We start from the raw sequence: 18,927 nt of genomic DNA, 5'->3' as shown, positions 1-18,927 counted from the left end.
CTACGTCCCTCCTTCGATCGCAATGTATAAATACAAACGTAACCCCGCCCTTCTCCGGAGCACCATCTCAATTCGTCGAGGTTCTGCTTCCCGGCATATGTCGACAGTTTGGCTCAAATAAACTCACAAAAATTCTTTACAGGTTTCAGTGGTTTTTTCACGTTAACACTGTGCTTCCTTGAAAACCCCACTTTGCCGCCCTGGCCGGTGTGGCTCAGTGGATAGGGCGCCAGCCTGTAGACCGAAGGGTCCCAGGTTCGATTCCCCGTCAGGGCACAGGCCTGGATCCCCAGTAGGGGGTGTGCAGGAGGCAGCCGGTCCATATATAACACTAAAAGGACTTCATGGCTTAACAATGCTAACCGTCTTCTGAGCCTTCAGCGGACTCGTCATCTGTGAAAAATGCAGCATCTTCGAAGGGCCACGGACGAGGCGGCCTGTGTCCATGATTCTGGACGCCGTCCCTCAGCCACAGGACTGCCCCGGGCCAACCAGGATGTGCGCTTCCCGGGCACGTCCACCCCAAGACTGTGTCAGGACCCGGGTCCTGGGAGCTGTCCAGACAGAGCTGGAGATAAGGGAGGTCTCGCCGGCGCTGCCTTATCTACTGTTTTTCCAGAACCTTCCACCTTGCGGTCGCCACGCCTCCCTGCGCGGCGCTCAGCTGGGATTTCCACGGCCTTTTTGCTGGTAGAGAAGACTCCGGGGTCAGGGAGGGCTTTGGGGTAGAGGTGACGAAAGGTGTGCAGGTCATCGACCAGATGCACAGGGATGGGCCTGGTGCTGACATCACAGGCCGTCCTCAGTCCTTGGGAGGTGCCCAGAGCGCCCCTGGCTGACCCAGTTAAATAGCCGGGACCAGACGGGCCTGCCCTGCCGCCGGCAGCCCCCCTCGGCACCGACGGCGTGGTCAGGGCTGCGCTGGGCGGTGGCAGGAGTCCCGGCGGCCTCCGGGCCAGCGTGGGGATGCGCCGTCTCCGGCTCTTTCCGGCTCTGGATCTTCCTGGGTGGTTCTGGGCCGGCCCTGCGTTCTGAGGCTGCGACAAGGCAAGTCAAGGGGGGCCCAGCGGCTCTGACGGGACCCTCAGTCTCTGGACTCGTGTTCCCCAGGACGGGTCCTGGGACCCTGGGGGTTTGCAGGGGACGTGAGCCTGACAACAGGCCAACACAGAGGCGGGGAAGTCGGGGTCCAGGAAGGTAGAATGCTTGGCGGCAGCCTGGCCCGCGTGGCTCAGGGGTTGAGCATCAGCCTGTGACCTGGGAGGTCAGGGTTTGATTCCCGGTCGGGGCACATGCCCGGGTGGCTGGCTCTATCCCCAGTGGGTGGGCGTGCAGGAGGCAGCCGATCCATGATTCCCTCTCATCATTGCTGTTTCTCTCTCTCTCTCCCGTTCCCTTCCTCTCTCTGAAATCAACACAAATATATATATTTTAAATGCTTCGAGGCAGGAAAATGAGGAAATCCATCACCAAAGGAACGGGTGTGGGGGGGACTACAGGGGGCCCTGAACACCAACACCGGGCGCACTGTGAAGGCCGAGGCGGGCCAGGGGAGCTGGGGAACTCTCTCGGGGAGCCTCAGGGCTGGTGAAACAGCCTGGATGCCTTTTCAAGTGACCACTTCCTCTTCCCGCCCCTGGGCCTGAGCCACTAGCTACTTCCGCTCCCTCTGCAGCCGCCCTGCTACTTGCTGCCTCTGAGAACAGGCCTCTGTGGTGTGTGTGTGTGTGTGTGTGTGTGTGCATGTGCCTGTGTGCATGTGCGTGTGCGTGCATGCATGCGTGTGTGTGTATGTGTATGGGGGGAGGGTGGCTCCCGCCCGAGAGTGTGTGCAGGCACGCGGGCTGCCGGGAGTGAAGGGGGAAGGAGCTCCATTCTGTGCACCTTCCCATATCCTGAGCCCCGAGGCCTGGGCAGCTGTGGCCACAGGCAGGGGCTGAAGGCTCAGGGGAGGGTCCCCCCTTAGGGATGCAGTTCCATCCCTGGCCTCCCGGACACTCCGCCTTTTCTGTTCCCACCTCCTCTGTGGTCACCGGGCCAGACAACAGAGGGTCAGGGCAGGGAAGCAGAGGGGAAATGCTGGCCTCAGGCAACACCTGGGCCGGGTGGGTGGCGGGAAGTTAGACTCCACGATAAGAGGAAGGACTTTCGGTCCAGAGACAAGTCGAGACAGAGCAGCCTGCTCTCCTCGGCAGCCCAGGAAGTGCCTCCCACGGGGCAGGTGTTTCGGTAATATTCTATGAATAAATTCATCTCGCCCTGGCTGGTTTGGCTCAATGGATAGAGCGTCTGCCTGAAGGATCCCGGGTTTGATTCCGGTCAAGGGCACATGCCTGGGTTGCAGGCTTGAGCCCCAGTAGGGGACGTGCAAGAGGCAGCCAGTTAATGATTCTCTCTCTCATCGATGTTTCTCTCTCTCTCCCCCTCTCCGTTCATCTCTGCAATAAATAAAAATATATTTAAAATAAATAAATTCAACTCCTAGTTTGCCAAGTGAGAAGCAGGAGCAGGGCTGCCACCTGCTGGTGACGTTGGGAATGACACCTGCCCGCAGCCGCAGGGCGGGAATCCCCGCGGGAGGAAGGCGTTACCTGTGCCAAGGGGCGGGCGGGTCGTGCAGGTGGTCAGGCCTCGGATGGGCAGCGTTGGGGTATCGGTTGCAGGAAATCGCCCCAAACTTAGCAGCTGGGCACGACAACGGGCCTTTCTGTTGCTTTCGCGTGGTTCTGGGGTTTCTCAGGTCAGCGGACGGAACGCAACGCAGGAACTTCCACTGTATCTGGGCCGATTGCCGTGCGCAGCTGCAAGGTGTTGGTAGCGGGAGGGTACATGTCAGGTGTCAGCTCGACCGGGGCCACGGGGTGCCCAGAGGTTTGCTCAGGTGGTTCTGGGTGTTTCTGCCCAGGTGTTTGGGGATAAGATTAACATTTAAGTCGGTGGGTTGAGGCCTGGCCGGCAGGCGTGGCTCAGGGGTTGAGCGCCCACCAATGAACCAGGAGGTCAGGGTTCGATTCCCGGGTCAGGGCGCATGTCCCGGTTGTGGGCTCCATCCTCAGCGTGGGGCGTGCAGGAGGCAGCCGGTCCATGATGCTCTCTCATCATGGATGTTTCTCTCTCTCTCTCTCCCTTCCTCTCTGAAATCAATCAATCAATATATATAGTATATATAATTTATTTTGTTTTATTTTTTTATTTTATTTTTATTATTTTATTTATTTATTTTCATTTATTTTATTTTTTATTTTTTTATTTTATTATTTATTTTATTATTTTATTTTATTTTTTTTATTTTAATTTTATTTTAAAGGTGCTCCAGACTCCATAGGAGGGGATTCTGAGCTGGGGTTCACCCCCACCCAATGGATGGCGAGGTTGGGGCGTCCCCTGCGGCTGCAGAGAGCAAAGCGCCGGCAGGGGTCAGCCGTGCGCCGCGCCCGGCGGAGCGCACGGTCCCCAGGCCCCGCCCGGGCTGACGCTGAGCCCCGCGCTCCTCCCACCGAGGCCTGGGCCCGGCTCGGCGCCCGCCCGGAGGGAGGTCCAGGCCGCCTGGCCCTGAGCGAGCGGGGGAGGGGGATGGGGAAAGGCCGAGACGCGTGGGCGTGGGTGCGATCCCAGACGGCGCGGAGGCCGAGGCCCCATCTGTGCTGGGCTGCGAGGTTTTATGTGCGTTGGCACGTGCGCAGGTCTGGATGTCAGGGGCCGTGTGGCTTGGCTTTGCCTCGTTGACATTTTCTCCGAGACCTGGCTTTCGGGGTTGGCTCCGCGTCCGGGCGCTCCCACGGTGCCGGCCAGTCCACGCCCCGCGCAGGCAGGCTCGGTGGGGAATGGAATGCTCTCCGGGCGGCCACACAGAGCGAGTTCTGCGTTCATTCCCAGCCTCAGCCGTCCCCCAGCCCTGGTCCTGGTCCTCCGGCCTCGCTGCTGCTGAGCCCCACAGCGTCCCCACCTCCTAGGACAGCTGGGGGGCGGGGGTCCCCATGTGATGGTGGAGAGACCAGAGAACCATCCAGCCTGTAGCTGAGACCCCGGGCCCGCCTCCTCCAGGCAGCCCTCCAGGTGCGGCTGCTGTGATGGGCAGATGCCACACCTTCCCACCTGCCTTTGGAAAGGAGGACCTGGGCCAAGCCGGGGCACCTGGCCTGCTTCCCCAGGAGGGGGTTGCAACAGCTGATCTCGGCAACAGGTGTGGGCCCTGTGGGGCAGCTGCCGCCAGGCACATGGGGAGAAGCTGCTGCATGCAGCAGGCCCATCAGTCACCGCATCCCCCCGGCCGGGGGGTAGTGTGTGAAAGGGGCAGAGGGTGACAGGGCCCCTCCCACGGCCCACGGGGCGGATGGAGCCCCCCTCCCCTGCAGACACACGTCGCTGGAACGCAGGGATGGTTCCGGTCAAGGGCACAGGCCTGGGTTGCGGGCTCCATCCACAGTAGGGAACGTGCAGGAGGCAGCCGATCAGTGATTCTCATCATTGATGTTTCTCTCTCTCTCTCTCCCTCTCGCTTCCTCTCTGAAATCAATTAAAAATATATTTATTAATTTATTTTTAAAGAGAGAAATTAAAAAAAAAAACAAACTTGGCTGCCCTGGCTGGTTTGGCTCAATGGATAGAGCATCAATCAGTCTGCGGACTGAAGGATCCCGGGTTTGATTCCGGCCAAGGGCACAGGCCTGGGTGGCGGGCTCCATCCCCAGTAAGGGGCGTGCAGGAGGCAGCCAATCAATGATTCTCTCTCATCATTGACATTTCTATCTCTCTCTCCTTCTCCCTTCCTCTCTAAAATCAATAAAATATATATTTTTTTAAAAAAACAAACCCCCCCCCAAAACTTGGCTTCATCAGGTACCAGCTGGGAGTTCCCAGCAACTTGGCCTCAATTTCTCCACCTGCAAACTGGACATTAAAGTGGTACTGGTGCCTGGGGTTGCTGCCAGGATTCAGTGGGTTAAATAATTGGCCGGTGCCGACCACGACCACGGTTCTCTCCCCCAGCGTGGCACGACCGCGCCCGATTCCTAAAGGGGACAGCCCGCCGGCCAGTCCCCGGCAGCCCCACCTCTCAGCGTCCCCCGCCCCTTCCCGGGAGAAGCACTCCTCTTCAAAAGCCATCTTTGGAAAAACACTGATGGCTTTTGGCGCATCTCATTCCTGGTAAGAGAGAGAGAGAAGGAGGGAGGAACCGGCTTCCCGATAAGGCAAGGACTCGCTCGCTCTCATAAAACACTCATGGCTGCACCAGCCCGTTCCCCACAGACTCCTCTCCGCTCCCCGTCAGCTCCAGCAATCAGCACGGGCGGCCCTCCTCCCGGGGACCCCGGGGCCAGTCCGGGGCCAGAGTGGCCTTGATGGGGACCCCGGCTTTGTCCGGGCCCCACACCATCCCACCGCCACGAAGCCCCTTCCTGGGTAACGAGTCGAGTTAGAAAGGACAAGGTGAGCCCTGGCTGGTGTGGCTCAGTGGACAGAGCTCCGGCCTGCGACCGAAGGGTGCCCGGTTCGATTCCCGCTCAGGGCACACGCCCGGGTGGCGGGTCTGATCCCCAGGAGGGGGCGCGGGGGAGACAGCCGATCCACGATTCTCTCTCATTGATGCTTCCATCTCTCCCACCCTCTCCCTCTGAAATCAATAAAAATGTCTTTGAAATAAACAAGGAAGGGCCAGGTTATTTGTGGACGGCTGGCGTTCCATCTCTCAGTCGTGGCTTTTCAAGCACTGAGCCCACAGCCGGAGTGCCCGTGAGGAGGGGGAGGAGGGGGAGGGGCCGGGCCGGGTGCTGGTGCCCTCTGCCCGAGCTGGTACAAACCTCTCCTGCTGCTCCATTACCTCACCGAGCGCTCCCCCGAGCCTTGTCCCCTGGGCGCCCACACCCCTTTTGCTGACGAGCAAACTGAGGTGACGCATTGCAGGGAGCAGCCGTGGATGCCCGGTGAATTTCCACCCTGCCCTGTGCCCGAGCGCAGGCCACCAGAGGCTCCCTCGGGCTCCGCCTCGCAGCTTGAGTGGCGTTTTAAATGCTCAGGACAAGAAGGCTGAGTGCCGTTTGCACAGCCTGCCCAGGCCTCCCGCTCGTGGACGGGGCCCCGGGGGGAGGGCTGCCGGCTCCAGTCCCCAAAGTCCAGCCAGAGCCCCCACCCCCACGGGCCCAGACACGTCAGAACAGGCCGCGGACCTCAAGGAAGCGAGGCTGGGCTTGGAAATGTCACTCCCTACGCTTCCTGGGGCCCCCAGAGCTCACCTCCAGCCAGGCCTGAGCGGCTATGGGGGCGACAGGTTCCAGGGCTGATGTTTTCTTTGTTGTTGTTGTTGTTTTAAATATATTTTTATTGATTTCAGAGAGGACGGGGGCGGGGGGGGGGGAGAAACATCAATGATGGGAGAGAATCACCGGTCGGCTGCCTCCTGCACGCCCCTCACCAGGGGGTCAAGCCTGCAACCCCGGGCATGTGCCCCCACCCGGGAATCGAACGGTGACCTCCTGGTTCACAGGTCGATGCTCAACCCCTGAGCCACGCCGGCCAGCGGGGCATGCGGTGATGTTTTAAAACGCGTTTGCCACGCTGGCTTTCATCCTCTTGTTAACCATCTCCTGCCCCCACTGGGGACTGGCTCTAGCCGGGGGTAGAGGAGGGGCACAGGGGAGCTACTGAGTGTTAAGGGGTCTCCTTCGTAAGGTCAGCAGGGCCTGGAGGCCACCCTCTAGGTGCTGGGGTGGGGTTCGGGGTGGGGGCCATGGTGAGTGGCTAGGGTCCCGTCCCCCCTGAATCTCACTCCCCGGCACCCGCCCCCCTCCACCCTGCTCTCCCCAAGCCAGGCCCCGGCTACTCTCTACCTCTTATCGATGGTCGTTTTCAGGAAAATCCATTTGCTTGATTCAGAGCCCCTGAGTCATCCTGGCTTTGGAGGAAAACTCCATCACAAGGAGGCACTTGGCCGGCTCCTGGGATGGGGGGGCAGGGGGTGTCCCTGCTCCTACCCTGCAGCCCCGGCCACAGTCTGGCTTCTCTCTGCTGCTCCGGCCAGTCCGCGCACCCAGTTTCACCCCCTCTGCCCGCCCCCCCCCCCAACCACCCTGGCCTTTATCCCCTGCCCCCACCCTGTCCACGTGCCACTGTGGCTCGTCCTGGGGACCCCCCCCCCCAGCAGGGCAGGGAGGACTGTGTGCCCAGCCCTTCAAGGTGGGAGAGACTTAACCCTGACAGCGCCATGGCCTGGGCCCTCCTTCCGGTTTGGGGGGGTGGGGGGAGGGCACTGTCCCCACATTCCCTGCGTCCAGCCACCGTGACCCCACCGGCTGGATGTGGGGGGGCTCAGGCAGGACTCAGGGGTGCGCACCCCGACTGCTCCCAGGGAGCAGGCTTTTGGGGTTCCCATTTCAGCGCCCCCCTCACCTCCAACCCCCCCCCCCCCACACACACACACACACCTCCTTGGACATGAATCAGCCTCCAGGTTGTCAGGGCGAGCAAGCTGGCGGGTCCCTCTCCTTCTGGCGATCCGGGAAGGCCCCCCTGCCCCCCTCTTTACCCCCCCCGCCCCCCACGGCCCTTTGAGGGGAGGGGCGGAGGCCGAGTCAGGAAATGGGAAGAAGTCACGCATTTTACTGAGCAGCTACTGTTGCCCGCACTCGTGGGGCCTCCGTTCTGCTCGGACCCCGTCCCCGGCTCGGCGAGGGGGCGCCCGGAGCGGGGGGGAGGGTGCGGGGGGAGCCAGGCGCGGCGACCCGGGCCCTGCGCCCACTGAGCGGCCCGAGGGCGCGTGCGGGCGGCGGCGGCGGGTCGGGGCGCAGGAAAGGCTCGATTGTGCTCGGGCTTCCGCTGCGCCGCCCGGGCCCAGCGCACCCCCCGCAGCCGCCTCTCCGCGCCCGGGAGGCGGGGCGGGAAGCGCCGGCGGAAAGGGCCGGGGGTTGGTGGGCTCGGCCGGGACCCGTTCTGCTCGGACCCGGGCCTCCGCCCCTGGGCGAGTTCGGCGGGGACCGCGCGGGAGGCGGCGGCGGCGGGCGGGGCGGGGAGGGCCGGGCGCGCAGGGGCCGCGGCGCGCGCCCGGGGCAGCGGGTCACCAGGCTCCGCCCCGCCCGGCGCGGGGGACGCACTTTGTTCTGGACGCGCCTCCCTCCGCCTGGTGGGCCGGGCCGGCCGCCCGAGTGCGAGCGCGAGGCCGGAGCGCGAGGAGCCCCCGCCCGCGGCCGCCAGCAACTTTCTCCGCGAGGCCGGGAGGGACCGGGCCGCCGCTGCCCGGGATGCGCGGCTGTGCGCGGCCGTGGCGCGGACTCCGGGACCCGAGCGCGCGCGCCCCGGTGAGTAGCCCGCGCCGGGCTGTCGGGGCCGGGGGATGGGGGCCGGGGCCGGGGGGTGCACTGAGCGGGGCTCGGCCGGCCGATCTCGGGGTGGGGGGTGGGGGGGCTGGGGCCAGTCCCGGGAGGTGCGCGCGGTGCCCGGGGAGGCCCGGCCCGGCAGGGGCGCTGGGATCACACGAGGGGGAGCGGCTGCCCGGGAAGTTGAGTCCCGTCGTCCCTACGAGGCTGCGCGTCCGGGGGCTGACTCACCGGAGGAGCCAACTCCCACCTCTGAGCCTCAGTTTCCCTTCCCGGGAAGACCCGCCGCTTAAAGTGCTTGGAGACCCCACCGTCGGAGACGCCCGGGGCTCCCTCACCCTGCGCCCCAGCCGCGTCTCCTCGCATCCCCGCGGGGCGAGCGGAACGGAACCGCCGGGGCAGGACCTGTGCCCAGAGACCCCCTGTCCCCGCGTCTCCCCGCGCTGCACTCTTTGGCGCGCGTCCAGAGATCGCGATCCCGGGGGACAACCTGGAGGAGGCGGGAGAGGTCGGGTGATCGCCGCCGGGAGCTCCCCCGAGGGCTCTCGGGGTTCGGGCCCTCGCGGTCCCTTCTGTCCTCCGCGCGGACAGACCCAGCCCACGGGATCGAGCCGCAGCCAGGTCTGCTGAGGGCGCAGAGGGGAGGGGGCGGGGAGGGGGCGAGGAGGGGGCGGTAGGGTTAGGGGCGCTGTCCAGGGGTGATGCCCCCCAGCAGGGAGGGTGCCCTGTCCCCCCGCCCCAGCCCCGCACAGGGAAGTCGGCTGCTGGGTCCTGGGGACTTTGTCCGGGCGGCGGGGGCGCAGCTGGCGCCGGCTCTGGGGAAGCGCGCGCCGCCCGCACCGCCTGCTGTTATCTGGCTTCCTGTTTCAGCCACCGGGAGGCCATTGGCCCGTTCAAATCCTTCAAATCCGAGGCCGAGGGGCTCAGCGTTGCCTGCGTTTCCCTCTCGTGGCGGCGGCGGGTTCCCGCTACATGGGGTCCCCACCCCCCTCCCCGCAACTCACAGGGGCGCAGGAGGCTCACACAGGGAGCCCCTCCTGGTCAGAGCAGGGGTGCGTGTGACTCCAGCCTGCCCACGAATGTTTTGTTTTGCTGTTAATCCTCACCCCCAGGGAAGACAGGGAAGACAGGGGGAGAGAGAGAGAGAGAGAGACATCGATGTGAGAGAGATGCATCCATTGGTTGCCTCCGGCACATGCCCCGACCAGGGATGGGGGGCGGGGAGGAGCCTGCAACAGGGGTACCAGCCCCTTGATGGGAATTGAACCGGGGACCCTGCAGTCCAGGGGCGGATGCTCTATCCACGGAGCCAAGCCAGCCGGCCGGGGCTGCCCATGAGTGCGCTTTGTTCCGCTTTGAACCTGGTGGGTGTCTCTGGCATTCGGTTGGGGATGGAGAGAGGGACCCGCGGTGACACGGGTGTTGTTTTCTCCTTCCCCGCAGACGAGCTCCCCGTGGGTTTCTGGGGGAAGTTTGCTCTCTGCGGGTGGGGTCGTTGGGTGTTTGTTGCCTGTGTTGCCGGAGGATGTGAGAGCAGACAGTGCCTCAGTGAAAACTCCTGCCTCTGTTTTCACTTCTGTGAAATGGAGCTGGGAGCCGGCCCAGCTGGGAGGCCAAAAGCTCCAGTCCCCGGGGGTGGATTTCCTGAGGGAGCAGCCCCCGCCCGGGGCACCCTCGGGGCAGGTTTCACATTCTCCTCTTTTTTAAAAAAAAATTATATTGATTTCAGAGAGAAAGGGAATCAGAGAAACATCCATGATGAGAGAGGATCATTGGGGTGTGTGTGCACAGGCCTCATCTCCTTGCCTTCCAGCCAGAGACCCTCTCTGACTGGGTGCAGTGCCCAGCACACAGTAGGCGCTTTATAAATGTCTGCCGGATGAATAAAATTGGGGGGGGGGATCCAAGTACCACCGAGAGGCCCCCCCCCGTCCCGTGCAGGTGCCGTGTGCTCCTTGCCGGGCAGGTGTGTGTGATGAGTCTTCATCCCTTTCCCCCTGAAGAGCCCGGTCCGTAAGGAGGTTGATTTGCCCGCGAGCGGGTGAGCTGTCGAAGCCTTCGGGCCTTTTCTGAGATCTCCTTGGGGAGCCTGGGGAGCTGGAAACAGGAACCGTCTCTCCTTCCTCCCTCGCCCGGCCCCTCCGGAGAGATCGCCAGCCTGCGAGAAGCTCCTCCTGTCCGTCTTTGAAAGTCTGTCTCTTCATTTCCCCTTTTCCCATCCAGAGGGCCGCTTCTCTCTTAAAGTTCTTCGGGCCTGGCCGCCGTGAGAGCTTAGGGCCCCGCCGGCGGGGCTCAGTGGCTGAGCATCGACCTAGGAACCAAGAGGTCAGGGCTCGATGCCCTGTCAGGGCACAGGCCCGGGTTGCGGGCTAGATCCCCAGTAGGGGGTGTGCAGGAGGCAGCCGATCCACGATTCTCTCTCATCGTGGATGTCTCTAGCTCTCTCTCTCTCCCTCTCCCTTCCTCTCTGGAGTCAATAAAAAAAAATAATAAATCTATTTTAAAAGTCCTTTGAGTTTTTAAAGGGTTTGGCCTTTAGAAAAGCTACAATGCCCAAGTCCAGAGACGGCTGCCCCTCCCGCCCTGGTCCCCTTCACGGAGGGACGGATGGGCCCTGAGCCATGCAGCTGGGCCCCTCCCCGCCCCGCCCAGCCCTCCTGGCACTCCTCGTGCCCTCTCCCGGCGCGTCCAGGGGTGACGTGTCCGTTGGCAGGAGAGGGGGGTGAGCAGGGCTGTCGGGGTGATGGGACCAACCACAGCCCAGCCTGGGGACGCGGAGAACTGAGAACTGTGGCAATACTTGGCGGCCGGTGCCTCTTCCTGGCCCCTCGTCACAAAACCATAATTAAAAACACTTTTATATTTTTATTGATTTCAGAGAGGAAGGGAAAAGGGGAGAGAGAGAGAGAGGCATCAGTGATGAGAATCGGCTTCCCCCTGCGCGCCCCCTACTGGGGATGGAGCCTGCAACCCGGGCCTGTGCCCTGACCGGGACTCTGACCCTGACCTCTTGGTTCATAGGTCCACGCTCAACCCCTGAGCCACGCCGGCCGGGCCAAAAGCACTTTTAGTTTCTCCTTCCACTTAGAAACCCCCAACGAAGTTCAAGTGAGAACCACCCTCTTCCGTAAACAGCCTCGAGTTCGAATCTGGCCCCTCTGCCTCCCAGGAAGCTGACTCAGGCCAGTTCCTCCAAGGGCCTGGGATGTTGCCTCTCGGCTTCCTGTGACCCTGGGGACGTGAAGGGAGGAGGGTGGGCGGGCGGACGGGCGGGCGGCTGAGACGCAGGCCAGGCCCACCTGCTCATGGAGGTGGTTCAGCTCCTTAGGCACGTCCTGTGCAGCCCACGCCACCGTCCCCACCCAATCCATCCGCTCTACTCAATTTTAAAAAATATATATATTTTGCCCTGACCGGTTTGGCTCAGTGGATGGAGCGTCGGCCTGCGGACTGAAGGGTCCCGGGTTCGATTCCGGTCAAGGGCATGTACCTGGGTTGCGGGCACATCCCCAGTAGGGGGTGTGCAGGAGGCAGCTGGTCGATGTTTCTAACTCTCTATCCCTCTCCCTTCTTCTCTGTAAAATCAATAAAATATATTTAATATATATATATATTTATTGATTTCAGAGAGGAAGGGAGAAGGAGAGAGAGTTAGAAACATCAATGATGAGAGAGAATCATGGACCGGCCGCCTCCTGCACGCCCCACACTGGGGATCGAGCCCCCGACCCGGGCCTGTGCCCTGACCAGGGATCGAACCCTGACCTCCTGGTTCCTGGGTCGACGCTCAACCACTAACTGCAGACAGACGTGTGTTTAGCGTTCATTTTGCTCTCGCGTTTGTTTTGACACGACCTTCGGGTTCGCCTTGTAATGAAAGCTCTGCGAGAGCCCGTCCCCCCGGCGTGTCCCTCGGGCCGATCTCACGGAGTCAGAGCCTCGGTGGGTGCCAGCGAATGTCTTAGACGTGGATCCGTTTCTCACCTGGTCCGCAGAGTTGAGAACAGAAGTCGGGCGGGAATCGGGCCTGTGTTGGGCGGGCGCCGGCTGGTCAGCGGGTCTGGGCCTCGTAAGCTGTCCCCTCCCCGTGTACACATCTCCGGGGTGTCCAGGTCTCTCCCTCCCGTCACTGGTGGCCCCTCTCCTCACAGGGCCCGTCTGCTAAGGCCGGATTGCTCCCCTGAGTCACCTCCCAGCTCCCTCCCACCAGCCACAGCCGGAGAGAAAGCTGAGACCGCTGGGGAGGCCCCGGAAGTGACCGCAGGGTTGGGGTGGCCGTGGGAAGGGGGCGGGAAGGCCGGCCACAGCGACAGTGACACTCCCGTGGCCCCGTCCGTCCGTCCCAGACAAAGGCCTCTGTGTTGGGGAAGGCTGGGCCGGGCCAGATGCCTCGGGGCTGGCGTGCTGATACGGTCAGGAGAGGCCGCCGGGGCAGAGAGGCGCCCGCAGGGCACACGCGGCTGGACTGGCCTCTGGACGGGCCGAGCTGGGGCCTGGCACACGGTCCGGGCTCAGGAAATACTTGCTTGCTGGTTCCTGGGGGTTGGGGAGCGGGGAGAGGGATGGGTTTGTCCCTAAGCTGACAGACAGGCAGGATTGAATGTCCGATCCTTCGTCTCACGCGGCTGGCTCACAGGCACCTCCTTGCTTCCTGGGCCCTCTGTGGAGTCAGCCTGACTTGGGCAACCGCCTGAGCCTCAGTCCCCTCACCTGTAAAATGGGTACAATGATGCCTGCACCACAGTATCGTGAGGGGCACCGGGGGGGTGTGGGGGGGTGTCTCAAACATGAGGCACAGAGCTCACGTTCGCCGTCACCCCCACCCCGACCTGGATGCCCCTGGCTCCCGCTGCCCGTGGTCCTTTGAGGGTAAACGCAGGCTTGGCACAGCGACCGGACGAAGGCAAGGGTGTCGCCAACATTCACGCCCCTCCCCCCCAGCCCTGAAGACTGTGCTTCTGGGTAGATTTCTCCCCAGAGGGGTGTTTGAGGAGCTTCCCTGTCTGAGGGTCAGACGCGTGGGAGACGCACGGTCCCTCGGGCCCGGCTGGGTCTGGACTGCGGGCCCCTTGGAGGGGGAGGGGCAGTGGACGGCCGGGGTTTTGTTTGGCGAAGCCGGCTCAGTGCCTGTCCCAGGCTGCTGTCAGGGCCGTGGACGCAGAGCCGGGCTGCAGATGTGGCCACGGCAAAGCTCACGGGAAGGTGGGGGTGTGAAATGGTGAGCTCAGCCCATGAGCCAGAATACAGGCCTTGGCGGGTGGGGGTCGGGGGTTGGGGGGCGCATCACCATGGCAGTGGGTCCCCACGGACGGTCCGCCCAGACACCTGGCATCTCAGCCAGGAAGAGCCGTGCCCAGTGGCCCGGGGCCCGAGCCGCCTGCTCTCTTTGCTGCCATCTGCCTCGTGCAGACCCGGCTGCGGCCTGGACGGGCCAGCGCTGAGCAGAGCCCCAGGGAGACCCTGGGAGAGAGAGAGACACTGGAATGTCAATCCCTGACTTTATATAAAATATATATTTTTTTATTGATTTCAGAGATGAGAGGCTAGAGAGAGAAACATCCATGATGAGCGAGGCCCTGGCTGGTTTGGCTCCATGGATAGAGCGTCAGCCTGTGGACTGAAGGGTCCCGGGTTCGATTCCAGGACAAGGGCACAGGCCCGGGTTGTGGGCTCGATCCCCAGTGTGGGGCGTGCGGGAGGCGGCCGGTCCATGCTTCTCTCTCCTCACTGATGCTTCTCTCTCTCCCTCTCCCTTCCTCTGAAATCACGTCTGGGGCATCTTCCTGGGCAGCCCCGGGCCCCGACCTCTGTGAGGCCTGGAAGGAGAGGCCGGGCTAGCGCTCTGAGTAGCCCTCCCGAGTCACGGGCCCCTTCCTGCCAGGAAGCACGGTGACCGCGGGCAGGAAAAAGGTGTTTCCGAAAGTGAGGCCAAGACGGGGAGAGGGGAGTGGGGGGCCCGGAGGCTGGCAGCGGGGGCAGGGGTCACCAGGCCTGCCTCTGCCCGGGGCCGGCCATTCAAGAACCGGTGAGAGCCCGGCCGGCGTGGCTCAGGGGTTGAGTGTTGACCTAGGAACCAGGAGGTCAGGGCACAGGCCCGGGTTGCGGGCTGGATCCCCAGCGTGGGGCGTGCAGGAGGCGGCCGATCCACGATTCTCTCTCAGCATGGATGCCTCTCTCTCTCTCCCTCTCCCTTCCTCTCTGAAATCAATAAGAAATTTATTTTTTAATCTGTGAGAACATCCTGTGAAAAAGACCCAGGCGGGGTCTGGGCGGGGAGACCCGGTCCAGAGAGCCAGGACGGAGGTGGCACATGGGTGCCCGGGCACAAACCCTCCCCAGCGGCCGCCCCGCCCGCTGCAGGCTCAGCCCCTGTGGGCGGGGGCTGCGGGCCCCTGGGCAGAGCCGGCTTTGCGGGCGAGGAGAGGCGAGCCCCGGGCAGGGTCGTGAGGGGGTGACACTCAGCTGTGGTCCAGATGCCCCCGAGGGCTGTGCCTGTGCAGAGGGAGCCGCTGGCCGCCTCTCCCCGGGGCGGGCTTGTCCGTTCAGGAGCCCTCGGGACCAGGCTGGTGCTGTCCATTTGCTGCTCCAAGGGCAGGGACCGGGGCTGCGGCCGGAGGTGCCCAGTTAAAGGCGGGAGGGGCGATGCTGGGGGCGATGCTGGGGGCGGGAGCCCAGCTGGTCCCCTTTTGTCTGCACGGCATGCACTTCCCGTTGCCGCCACCAGAGGGAGCAATTGCCCAGCCAAAGCCAGAGGTCCCCACCCTCTGGGCATCTTCGGGCTGGAAGCGGCCTGTGTATGGTCCGTCCTTCCTCTCCGGCCGGACCTGGGGCTGGGGGTGCAGATGCCCGCCTGGCGGGTGGGGGTGGTGGGGTCCGTGAGCAGGTTGGGGGGGCGGGGGCGGGGAGAGCTGGATCAGTGCTCCTGGCTCTGCGTTTGCACCCAATTTGCTGGGCGTATCATTCTTTTTTCTTTCAAAATATATTTTATTGATTTTTTGCAGAGAGGAAGGGAGAGGGATAGAGAGCTAGAAACATCGATGAGAGAGAAACATCGATCAGCTGCCTCCTGCACGCCCCCCACTGGGAATGTGCCCGCAACCCAGGTCCATGCCCTTGACCGGAATCGAACCCGGGACCCTTGAGTCCGCAGGCCGACGCTCTACCCACTGAGCCACACCGGCCAGGGCTGTCCCACTTGTTTATGCGTTTGCTGGTTGATTCTCGGGTGTGCCCTGTCCGGGGGTTGAACCCACAACCTGGGGAACGGCACTCCAACCAGCTGAGTTCCAGGGCCAGCGCAAAAATTCTCTTATTCTCGATTCTGGTTCCAGCTCCCGCTAACCACCACCCTCCCAGCTAAACGTCAGCATTCTTTTTAAAACATACAGATGTTTTACTGACTTCAGAGAGGAAGGGAGAGGGAGAGAGAGGAACATCCATGATGAGCGAGAATCATGGACCGGCCGCCTCCTGCACGCCCCGCACTGGGGATCGAGCCCGCAACCCGGGCCTGTGCCCTGACCGGGAATCGAACCCTGACCTCCTGGTTCATAAGTCGACGCTCAGCCCCTGGGCCACGCCGGCCGGGCTAAATGTGAGTTTTTCGAAAGGTAACGTACGTAAGTGACTGGCACGCACCGAGTGCCACTGGCGACTGACTCCATGGCGAACGCCACTTTCTGAGCGAGAGGGGCGGGTCCTGGTGTCCCCGGGCCTCTGTCTCTCCCGCCGCCGCCGCCTGGGAAGACACTGACCCTGATCTTGGCAGCTTCCTTCCCCTCCAGGCCCTGGAGACACAGTTTTCCTTGTGCCGTGCGAGGGCGGCTGCCAGCAGCGGGCACGGGGCCCGCACCATGCCGGGGCCGTGCCTTCACGAGCCCACAGGGGAACAGAAGGGCCCTTCTTCCCGGGGCGGGCAGGTCCCCCGCGGGCGCTGCGGGCACTGAGCCGCCTCTGTGGGGAGAGGCATCGCCTCTGTCACCAGGCGGCCTCGGGATCTGCAGAGCGGTTCACGGCCGTTTTTGTTTATTTATTTTTAAACATATTCTTATTGATTTCAGAGAGGAAGGGAGAGGGAGAGGGAGAGAGAAACATAACCCCGGGCGCGAGAAGCAAGGCCGGTCTCAGTTCCTGCACCTTCTCTCTCTCTCTCTGGCCGGGTGTGTGTGTGCTGTGCTCTGTTGTGATGGTACCCCCACCGGAACCCTAGACAGACGCGCGGCTTCTAAGGTCGCTCATGTGCGAATCCCGTGATGGGTTCCACCCTCCGTGCCCCTCCCTCGTCTTCCCCAGACCACGGGGCATGACCGTGCGAGTCCCCACCCCCACTCCGGCTGCTGCTCACGGGGCGCGATTAGGATCTGGACGGGGTGGTGGTTGGAAACGGGTACCCAGCCTCCCCCCCTGCCCTGCCCTTCCTGCCTGTCGCTGGGGCGCCGACCAGCACCCCACCCTGCCCGCGGGGGACCAGCTTCTGTTGGCACGGGGCCCCCGCTGTTGTTTTCTCTGACCCGGCTGCCCTCCTCTCCCTGCGACTCAAGGGCATGGGCTGGGTCCGAGGGGAGCCGACCTGCTGAGATTCATGGGGTTCCCTGCCCGTCAGGGGGAGGTGAGCCGCCCAGCGCAGGGCTCTGCCATCCCTGTTATTCTACGGGCAGCAGTTCTCAGAGACTCGTCTGCGTGAGAACCAGCAATGTGGACCTACTGTGTGTGCAAATGACATCATGTGCCCAAGGTGTCAGCGTAGGGACGTGGTGCTCGAGGCTGCAAAGGATCTCTCTCTCTCTCTCTCTTTTAAAAAAAATATATATTTTTTTATTTCAGAGAGGAAGGGAGAAGGAGAGGGAGAGATAGAAAGATCCATGATGAGAGAGAATCATTGATCGGCGGCCTCCTGCACGCCCCACACTGGGGATGGAGCCCGAAACCTGGGCCTGTGCCCTGATGGGGAATCGAACCGTGACCTCCTGGTTCATAGGTCGACGCTCAACCACTGAGCCACGCCGGCCGTGCCGTGCCATTTTCTGCTGGGGAAGGGTGTGGGATGTCCGCAGGATGCTCTGACTGTGGCAAATGAAATGAACACACGTCGGGAAGGATGGCCTGTCAGCAATACCCTGAAATGGTTCCTGGCGGGGGGTTGGGGGGTGGAGGAGGGAGGGTTCCTTGCACTAAAACTTGAAACTGTCCTCTGATGTTACGATCACTGCGAAAAAGTTCATCAAATACAAATACAAATGTAGAAAAGCTGGGGGAGAACTGGCAGGTGCCCTCCTCGGCCGGCCCGGGCCTGCCTCTCCGATCTGGGGCGTCTGCGGGTCCCGCAGGTGGGTTTCCGAGCCGGCTGCTATTTTCGGCCCCGTCTGAGCTCACACGCTCCGCGAGGCTGACACCGCGCTTTGTTGGGGAATATTTATATCCCGAATCTGTCACACACCAGGTCGGCCGGCTTCCACCCACGGACGCGGGACAATCCATGAAGAATTGGGGCAAGGTCGGGGGGCTGCAGGCCTAGCCTGTGCAAAGGACGGGTCAGCCACGGGGGCGGGGGGAGGGACGGGTCAGCCATGGGGGGACGGGCCAGCCCACCCTCAGGGTATCTGCCAGGACTCAGGGGCCCCGGGGAGCAGCGTCCCCGTCTGAGGGCTGCTCTGAGCGAGGCCAGCTCCCGGGACCCCAGGTGTCGGGGAACCTCGCCTCCCGGGTGTCCATGCCCAGAACCAGGCCTGACGTGTGGGCTGTTTTCCACCATCAGCCCTGCAGCTGCCTCTGCTCCCGCTGACCCTGGTCGCCCGTCGCTAAGGCAACAAAGCCCTCGGGTTTCCCGAACGTCATGGAATCTCAGCACCCACTTCCGCCGTGTCCGCGTGCACCCCACCCCGCCAGGCAGGAGGGGCCCTGTGGCCGCCCTGTCCCTGCTGGGGGGGGGGGTCATCTCAGGCCTGCCTGGCCCACTGACCATGGGGGTGAAAGAGTGGGGAGCGGGGCTCAGTGGTTGAGCGTCGACCTGTGAACCGGGAGGTCAGGGTTCGATTCCCGGTCGGGGCACAGGCCCCGGTTGTGGGCTCGACCCCCAGTGGGGGGCGTGCAGGAGGCAGCCGGTCCATGATTCTCTCTCAGCGTGGATTGGATGTTTCTCTCCCTCTCCTTCCCCCTGAAATCCATACAAGTGTTTTTGTTTGTTTGTTTTTAAAGAAAAGAGAAGGGCAGGGAGTCGGACACGGCGCTGGGGCCTGTGCCTCTGGACTGGCCAGGAAGCAGCTGTCATCCCTGGGGAGGCCCCACGGACCGGCCCCCCTTCAGTCCACAGTCAGGCTTTGTTTAGAGCCTGGCGTGGTGTGGGCTGTGGCGGTCAAGCCCAGATGGAATGACGAGGGCGCAGGGCCAGTCCCTGAGGGATCTACCCTGCAGGCCAGACACCCTGACTCACTCTGAGGACACACAGACAGCCCGAGGTCAGGCCGAGGCCGGCCACAGGGCACCGACCCCCGAGCACCGAGTTCCCGGAACACGGCTGCTGGCCGGGGATCTCTCTTCTGCAGAGAGTGTGTGCGCACGTGTGTGCGTGTGTGAACATGCGTGTGCTGGTATGCACACGTGTATCTGTCGTGCAAACATA

General features: G+C 62.9%; 1 protein-coding gene across 8 annotated transcripts in view; it reads left to right on the top strand.

The window, feature by feature from the left end:
* Positions 1 to 7,990: 7,990 nt before the first annotated feature.
* Positions 7,991 to 18,927, top strand: part of NAV1 (neuron navigator 1) — a 92,708-nt gene continuing 81,771 nt past the window's right edge. For 5 of the 8 annotated variants that reach the window (XM_036354806.1, XM_036354805.1, XM_036354803.1 and 2 more), the window contains exon 1: positions 7,991 to 8,291. The gene's annotated coding sequence lies outside the window, so the exon portion shown is untranslated. The remainder of the gene's footprint in view (positions 8,292 to 18,927) is intronic. The other 3 variants (XM_036354804.1, XM_036354801.1, XM_036354800.1) reach the window with 1 other exon arrangement.

The sequence above is a fragment of the Myotis myotis genome, unplaced genomic scaffold (assembly GCF_014108235.1).
Source record: "Myotis myotis isolate mMyoMyo1 unplaced genomic scaffold, mMyoMyo1.p scaffold_m19_p_21, whole genome shotgun sequence".
Classification (NCBI taxonomy): domain Eukaryota; kingdom Metazoa; phylum Chordata; class Mammalia; order Chiroptera; family Vespertilionidae; genus Myotis; species Myotis myotis.
Note: the sequence above shows the minus strand (reverse complement) of the source record. Positions and strands in the feature narration are given on the sequence as shown.